Source organism: Elaeis guineensis, chromosome 4 (genome assembly GCF_000442705.2).
Source record: "Elaeis guineensis isolate ETL-2024a chromosome 4, EG11, whole genome shotgun sequence".
NCBI lineage: Eukaryota > Viridiplantae > Streptophyta > Magnoliopsida > Arecales > Arecaceae > Elaeis > Elaeis guineensis.
This window is the reverse complement of record NC_025996.2, coordinates 35,746,092-35,755,470: the sequence shown is the minus strand read 5'-3', so window position 1 is coordinate 35,755,470 and position 9,379 is coordinate 35,746,092.

Here is a 9,379-nt window from a genome sequence, read left to right as displayed (position 1 = left end):
ATATACTAATTTTTAGATCTAAAAAATTAATTTAATTATTTTAAAAATAATTTTTAAGATCGATCAATTATATGTTAGGATAATCTTTTCAATATAGGAGATAAACCCTATACTAGGACAATCTTATACCACCAAAAGATCAATTTTAAATCATCAAAATTTTCAAATCTAAGATAAAAATTAGATCATATGTGTTTTTAAAAATCTGACTCTGATACCAATGTTAAAAAATCGATAGGATGCATGTATAGATTTCAAAACTTTTCAATCATAATGGAAAAACAATTGATTTAAATTCTTTAACCCCATATGTATTAGATCTCATTTAATCTTACTCAAGTTCAAAAGTAAAAAATACATATAATTTGAAAAATAAAATAAGAATGAGATTAAATCTCAATACTTTGCACAGACAGAAATTTACCACTATTGATGATCTTAGATTGGAAGGTTCTCAAGCCACACATATGTCCGGCCTCTATACGTATCCATCGGGATCAATTTTAAATCCTTCTTTTTGTAGTAGATCTTTTTTTTTCAAGTAAGATCTTAATTCTTTAGAACCTTGATCAACTCTTTGATCTTGACTGCAAACTCAACTCTTGAACTGCAACCTCTTTCTCTTCATTCTTCACTGTAGAAGAAAGCCTCCTTAACTCTTGGCATGTAGAAGGATCGACGCCCAATCCTTGGGATGAAAAAGAAGAGGGAGAAAGGATGTGGCATGGAGAAGGAGAGAGGAGCTTTTGTTTCATAAAATTCTCTCCCAAACCCTAAGAGACTGTCTCTTTAAATAATCATTTCTTGATCCAAATCAAGAATCAATTAACTTAAAAAGGCACATCCTTATCTCATAAGAATTTCTTCTTTTTAATCTAATTTTTTTATTAAAATCAACTTAATTGATAGATATCACCTCTTTTGGTTGGTCCCTAGTTAGATAAGACAATCTGAGTGGGGCCCATACAATATAGGGCATGTAGATGGGGCCAATCCTTGGCACCCCCTTAGGATTTACATACATAAGAGAGGGGGCATAGCCCCTCTCTCTCCTTCCACGCCTAGCCACAAGAGGGGATAGGTCCCTCTTACATTATCTAGGGTGTTGGCATCCCTTGGTCCTGTCAAAAATAGAGGAAGGTGCCATCATTTCTTTCCAAAATTTTTCATATTACATTAGGAGATAATTTAACTAACTCATTGACTTAATCCAATCTTTTAGGCTCACAATTTGTGCCAACTAAATCTAAATAGATGTAGGTTAGGTTCAATACGATGGATTTGATTCAATCGAAGTTCTGAGAAGAATTAGATTTAACCATGTGCTAGCATGTTCTCTTAAACCTAATAGAATTTCAATAAATCTAATTCAATTAGCACTTTATAAGTCCAATTGATAAATTCAAGATGAAATCTCTTATGTGTAACTTCAAAATTTCATTCTATCTGGTAGTGAGATATTTATGATTTTAATCATAATATTATCGAAACTCTTTTCGATGGGTTGGAATATTTTAATTATACTCTTCAAGAGTATCGATCATCAAGACGATGCCGATGAGTCTCACAATCCACTAATGACATCTAGCAGTATGTAGTAACAATCCAGTAGAATAAAAGTATGAACTCCTAAGTATAGTTATCGTATGATTTAGTCCTTCTATTATGAGTTTCAACTTGACAGAGGTCATGAAAAACTCATCAGACTCCATTATCAGTCATATGCTAGATTGACTCGACTCGAGTTTATTTATAATTTTGTAAAACTCTTTATCAGTATCATATTTACTTTGACCAAAGATTTTCTACACTCAGTCTTACAAATCGTATAGAACTTCTCCTTTTCTATCAAGTTGATAGATTCTATCTAGATGCATCCTACTCCAAACAATGAATCTGAACTTACTGAAGCCAATATATACAGCAAAGATCCGAATAACTAGAGACTAAGAGAATGTACGATCAAACTTAGTAGTCTTACTATGAATAGCCAATGACACTACAGATCAAAGGATCACTTACACCACTACAGCATCGAGAAGATCATTGACGAGTGAGTAGACATCCATATAGTTTCTCGTGTTGGTCATACTCAATGCAAACAACAACCATTGTACCCTCATCTCAGTGTTCCTACACTATTGATTCGAGATTCATCTGCCCACAAGAAGGTAAATCGGACATTGAACTTTAATAGATTGATTACTGTCCTCCATGATAATCTTTTGATCAGGAGTATTTAGAAATCAATCACTAATTAATATATGTCCAAATTCTCAATACTTTGAAAGTATATAAAAATTATTTTTTTAATTTTTAAGATAAATCATGGACAGATAAATATGATTAGAATAAAAAAATTCTTTATTGATAATAAAAATATTACAAGTACAAGATTAAACTATAGAATTACAAAATGTATCAGCCAACAATTGACTTCTAGGATACAAATCTAACAAATTCCACTTGACTTAAAGCCAATTGGCCATATACCTAAAATCTATCTTCTCAAGATGAGATTCGATCTTCTACTGGCTGAGAGGCTTGGTCAATAGATCTGCACGTTTAGCACAGAGTCGACTCTTTGCACATCGACGAACTTCTTCTGAGGTATTTGCATATAATATGAAACATCACTCTATATGCTTGGACTTTTGATGAAACTTGGCTCCTTAGTGAGGGCTATGATGCTATTGTTATGCAGTACAGTGCAATGATATCTGATGGTATCACACCCAGCTTTACAATGAATTTTTTGAATCAAAAAGCTTTGTAAGCAACTTCAGAGGCGGCAATGTACTCAGCTTCCATAGTCGAATCTGTAATGATCGACTACTTGAAAATCTTCCAGCTAACTACTCTACCATTATACAAGAAGATACATCTCGATGTAAATTTTTTATCATTGACATCAATTATAAATTTGAATCGATGTATCTCTCAACTTTCAGCTTCGATCCTCTATCAAAGACCAGCAACAAATCTTAGTCCTTTTTAAGTACTTAAAGATGTTCTTAACAGCAATCCAATGTTCTTCATCTAGATTCACTGATATCTGCTTGTGCATTCACGACAAGGTTATATCAGGTTGCATACATAATATGACATACATGAGACTCTCTATTACTGAAGTATAAGAAATCTTGCTCATGCGCTGGATCTCCTCAAGTGTGCTGGGATAAATTTTTGGAGAGATGAATGCCATGTCTAAAGGGCAAAGATCCTTATTGGAGTTTTTATGCTGAACCTCTTTAACACCTCCTCTATGTACATTCGTTGTGAGAGTCCTATCATCCTCTTAGATCTATCCTGTAGACTTTTATACTAAGAATATAAGAGGCTGCTCTTAAGTCTTTTATGGCAAACTTTTTTGACAATCATACTTTAATCAATGTCAGTATAAAAATATCATTTTAATCAAAAGATGTCATCCACGTATATAATAGAAATATGACAGCGCTTTCACTAATCTTTTTATACACATATGGCTCCTCCTCATTTTTGATGAAGTCAAACATTTTGATCACATCATTAAAGTAAGTATTCCAACTCCGAGATACTTGCTTGAGTCCATATATGGATCTTTACAGCTTGCAGACCTTGTGATCACTATCACTGGATGTGAAATCCAAAAGCTACTCATATAGGTATCTTCCTCAAGATATCCATTTAGGAAGCAATTTTTATATCCATTACAAATTTTATAATCATGAAAAGTTATTATCACAAGCAGAGTATGGATGGATTTCAGCATGATTATGAGTGAAAAAGTTTCATGATAGTCAATATCTTTGTGTTAACTATAACCTTTGCAACTAACTTTATCTTGTAGGTCTCTACTTTACCATCCAACTTAATTTTTTTTTGTAAATCCATTTACACCCAATAGGTACAATACTTCAGGTGATCTATTGAGTACCAAACCTAGTTAAAATGCATGGAGTCAATTTCTGACTCCATCGTTTCATCCATTTCTTGAGTCTATATCTAATATTGCCTCATCATAGGTCTTGAGATTATTCTTAATATCTCTATCTCCACAAAGAATGCTTTCTCTAAATCTCTGTAAGAATATTTAAGTACTTTCAGGAGAATGGGAGATCCTATTTAATTTATGAGATAAAGGAGGTATCACATTTACTTGCTCATTATTGGGTTTAGGTTCTTGGACTCGATGCTCTTCAGAGATATTTTTTTTAGATCAATCTTTCTCCCACTGCTCCATCTTGGACAAACTCTTTTTCTAAGAAGATGCATATGAAGCTCACAATCATATTGTGATCCTCAGGAAGATAAAAATAGTATCTCATACTTTTTTAAGATACCTATGAAGTGAGTCCTAAAAGACTTAGCCTCTAACTTGTCTGCCTGCTAATATTTGATATGGAAGGACATTCTCAAATCTTAAGGTATCCAAGAGTTGGCTTCTTACCATACCATAACTTATATGGTATGATAGAAATGAATTTAGAAAAAATTGATTTAAAAGATGAATCGCAGAAGCAATGCATATCTCAAAGAAAGACAGAAAAATTTATAAATTCATCATGGATCAGATCATATCTAATAGGATCCAATTCCTTCTTTTAGATATCTCGTTGAGCTGAGGCATCCTTGAGATGTCTACTGTAAGACTATGCTATTATCTTTGAGATAGATCCAAAATTTTTATCAAGATATTTTCTCTTCGATCTGATCAAAAAATTTTATGGATTTTTTGATCTATTTTTCTGCTTCATGTCTAAACTCTATGAACTTTTCAAAGCTTCAAATTTTGGTGCATCAAATACACAAATATATATTATGAATAATCATCGATAAAAGTTATGAAGTAGACATAGCTACCCTGCTTATACATCGAATGGACTACATACATCATATATATCAGGACTAATATCTTAGTGGCACTTTTCTCTTATCCCACAAAGGGCAGTTTGATCATTTTTTTTGAAGATATGATTTACAAATCGGATAAGACTCAGAAGTCAATGATTCGAGAAGACCATCTTTCTCTAGTTTGTTGAGTCTATCCTATCCACATGGTCCAGTCTAAAGTGTCACAATATTTTTGGCTAATCTATCTCTAAGTCTCTTAGATCATATGATTTCTCAATTTGCTTGTTAATATTTACACTCGCATCATATGCAAATGATAAAGATCGTTAATAAGAAAAACGTGTAATAATTTTATTTTTAAATAAATCAAATACATATCTTTATTAAAAAAAAATTATAATTATCCTATGCAGCACAGATATGAAAATTAAATTCTATTGAATACAGTACATAATAGCATCTTTAAGAATTAAACTAACTTCTACCAGTAATCGCAGAGGATAGGTCCCAAAGGCACAATAGCAACCTTGCTCCATTCGACTCAAGAGTGATCTCACCTTCTCTTAGCCCTCTCACTTTTTCAAGATCCTGCATAAAGTGCATAAATGAGCACTTGACCCAAATCTAAAATCCACTAGAAGAAGAAGAAATCATTAGATTAGTTTCAATAACAAGCATATCAGATGTATCTTCAGAAGTCCATTCTTCTTCCTACTCTTGACAGTCGTCAGGTGACTAGATAATTTCTCCTCCAGTGGCCTTCGACGTTCAGTGGAAATACTTTTCTTATCGTTGGCCTTTTTGGAATTGCTTCTTGGTTTGACCTCGTTCTTTTATTTATTTGTAGGCTTATTCTTCTTCTTGAAAGAAGATTTTCTTTTGAGGATGCCCCTCTACAGTCAGAATTGTACTCCTTAAATTTTGAAGGTGCTCTCTGTTGTTACCAGCATTTTAATAACTGAACAAAGTGCTATCAATTTTATTCATATAGTAATTCATGATTAACTGTCCATATGAATCAGAAAGAGACAAGGATTAAATCCACCTGTAAATCTTTGTCTATGTTCATGCCGAGCTTCTGAAGTCCTCGATGTCTTTGATCATTGTCAAACAATAATTATTGACGGACTGTCCATCATATATTTTTACTCTGAAAAATCTTCGAAAGACCTCAAAACGAGCTATGCGACTGCTCACTGTCAACTCTTGCAGGTGAGTCAGTATTTCTTTATTAGTCCTCATTCTTCATACCATTGCTGAAGATCATTGGACATAGATGCTAAAATATAATATTTTATCTTGTTATTTTATCCATCCATTTTCAAGTGTAGCTCGTTGATTAGGAGATGGACGATCTGTAACACAGATGTATCTTAATGAAGGACATAGATGAGTTTTTCAAATTGAGAACAATTCTCAAATTCCAGAGTCAGTCTTTATAGTTTATACAATCAACCTATTGATATTGAGGATATGGCTAAAAGATTAGAACTCGACATGTTATCTACAGAAGAATAGTTTCTAGTTAAATATTTATACTTATAAAAATATTTATTTTAGAGATTTAAAAAATAAACAAAGCTCCTAATATTTTTTTGAATCTCCCACACTCCTCAAGTAAAGAAACAAAATCTATATGCGATTGTTTCAAGTAGGTACTACGATCTCATAAACCTATACACATCTCACCAACAGTTATTGGTAAGCATAGACTAATAGTGGATAACACTTTGTCCACTGCTTCATTAAGCAAGATGCAGTGTACTTGGTCTCTAAGTCCTGTAGCCTCACTAACAGTTATTGACATATTTCTTAGTTAAATCAGACATATCGTTCACCAACAAGCACAAAGCATCATTAGGACCCTCACCTAATAGTTATTGGGCTAACCCATCTTTATCAGAGACATCAATTATTAATAGAGTAGTTATATCTTTCGATGCAACCGAACCACTATAACTATCGAGAATGATCAATGCAGGAAGGCACCCGATCTCTACAATGATGGAAGACCTCTAACTTAATAAATAAAAAAAATATTTATAATTGCTAAATCAATCGCTAATAGTATCATTGTTAATGATTATTAGCGACAGTGATTGTCATTGCTAATACTTTTTTGCTATCATAATAAATTTAATAAATATTTTTTTAATGACTTATTTTTTGATGTGATTGGTCATTAGTAAAAATATTTATTAGAGATGGCTATGTTGCCATCGCTAATACCGTTCATAAAAAGATTATTAGCAATAAAAAATTTACTTGGTAATATCATCGCTAATACGATCTATTAGCGATGGGAAAATACCATCGCTAATGAAGTCACTAATATCTTAATTTTTTGTAGTATTTTGTACCTTGAATGCTGAAGCCTCCGATCGATCCCAGCTCGATAAATCCAGTCCTTCATATTAGGGCTAGACACAAGTAAGAGTCGCTCCTTCTATCCATGAATGAAAGATGGAGCACCCTTAATTTGAGGAGAAATCCTCTCTGGAAGAAAAGCACCACCAATCCTTGGAGTAAAGATGCCTCTTGATGGTAAAAAAGAACGAAAAAGATCGATAAATGGTTGGACACTAGCCATAACACAAAGAACAAAAAAACCTACTACAAACCTAAAGGAGTTCGAAACAATTGCACAAAAAGATAAACCATAGAAATGAAAGAGAGCAAGAATGAAAGAATGAGCAGAAAATCTTAAGCTTGCTCGGAGTACCTCCTCATACACGGCAAGCTGATCAAGGGGTTTTCTGCATGTTCGTTTGCCCTACGAGGCTCAATATTAAAATCTGAGGGAGTCCCATAACAAACCTGTATTCGACTTAGATCATCCGAATTCAATACAGAGCCATAACCACTGGGATCTAGCTCACTCTGCTCGGCCATTCTCAAACAAAAGGGCTAAAAGGATATCTGAAGAAAGGTGGGAAGAACAGAAAAATAGATGGATGAGAAAGAAAATCCACCTGATAATGAAAGAAGGAGATAGAAGAAGTGAGGCAGTCATCAGAATATTCAAAAATTCCTCTAAAGAGCGCACCATGGAGGAAGAAGGATGACCCCTTATTTCAAGAAGCTATGGAAAAGGATAAAAGAAAGGAGGAATCAAAGAGCCTGGCAGCAATCAGAAAAGCCAAGAATAGGCACCTCTTTCATTTATAGCTAAGAGAAAATAACATCCAGATATCAAATCATTTTTTTTCTAACTGGTTGCAAGATGGGCATACGTGGCATCTGCCTATTCGATCAGTTGTTGCCATCAGCAAATCTATGCCACATTCAAAAATAGATGTTGAAATGACATCTATTTAATTTTGCCATGATGACTCAAGACATGTCACTCATCTTCGCCCCAAAAATTACTACATCTCATCAATTGAAGGATCTTTTCACATTTTTGGCCTAAGAAAGACAAGTGTATCCCTTCGCTTGATTAAAATCGAATTTGAGAGTAGAGAGGCATGTGTTGAAAGAATTTTGTATGGACTGATTGCATGGAAAGACGTAGAACCCAAGACGATTATGCATAGTAGGTCCGTCTATCGAAGTGTTAAAAATATATTCTAAAGCTAATCGTTTGAACGATTGTACTCTTTATAATCATATACGAATTATAAATTAATAAAAATATTTGATATTTTTATCATAAGGTGTACATCTTCTTTATATGAACTCATGTGTTGTGATGAAGTCTTTAGAACTATATGAAAATTGATAAAAGAGATTTATCGAATAGTTTTTAAACACGTTCGCGATCAAATGATATGTCATTAAAGACGATGATATTTATTGAGTGTAGTCATTTTGTACTATATAGGTTGGTTATTCTCGTAATCAAAGAGTATGAAGATACTGATACGACATATAGGTGAGACGTAAGGATACATCATCATTGAATGAATGACTCATCTGCTGAGTGCTCTACTGTCAAGAGTAGCTCATGAAGCATATAGGCATAATATTCTTCAGATTTGAGATCACCATAGTAACTTGCAAACAACTCACTCTACTTTGGTGCTGGACTACCTATATTTCTAATGCAGAGATGGAAGGCTACTGGATACAATCAAGTACTTATGAAGTCTGCATATAGATCAAAATAAAATTGATCATTTCAAATTACAGGAGTTAATGTATCATTGTATTTTAATTTAGTAAATCTTAGATCCGAATAATCCATGTGATGGATGTGAAAGATTGAAATATAATATGGATAACTCTTCAGAGTTGATAGTTAAAGCTAGATCATCTTTGAGCATTTAGGATCCAAAAATGAATTATGTGGTAACCATTTATATTGGTTCTTGAATATTACCTTCATATATTCGGTCTATCTGAACATCGAAAATCATTGCTAGATGATAATTTAATTAGTACATAAAATAATTCTTATGCTATCGACTTAGTATTCGAACCTAGAGAGTCATGCACGAAGTTAGGCAATGAAGGAAAGAATTAATCTAAGTCTATGAGTTTAATTAAAAGTACGTAGCTTGATTGAATGAATATATTAGCTTAATTAAGAATTAGTTAGAGA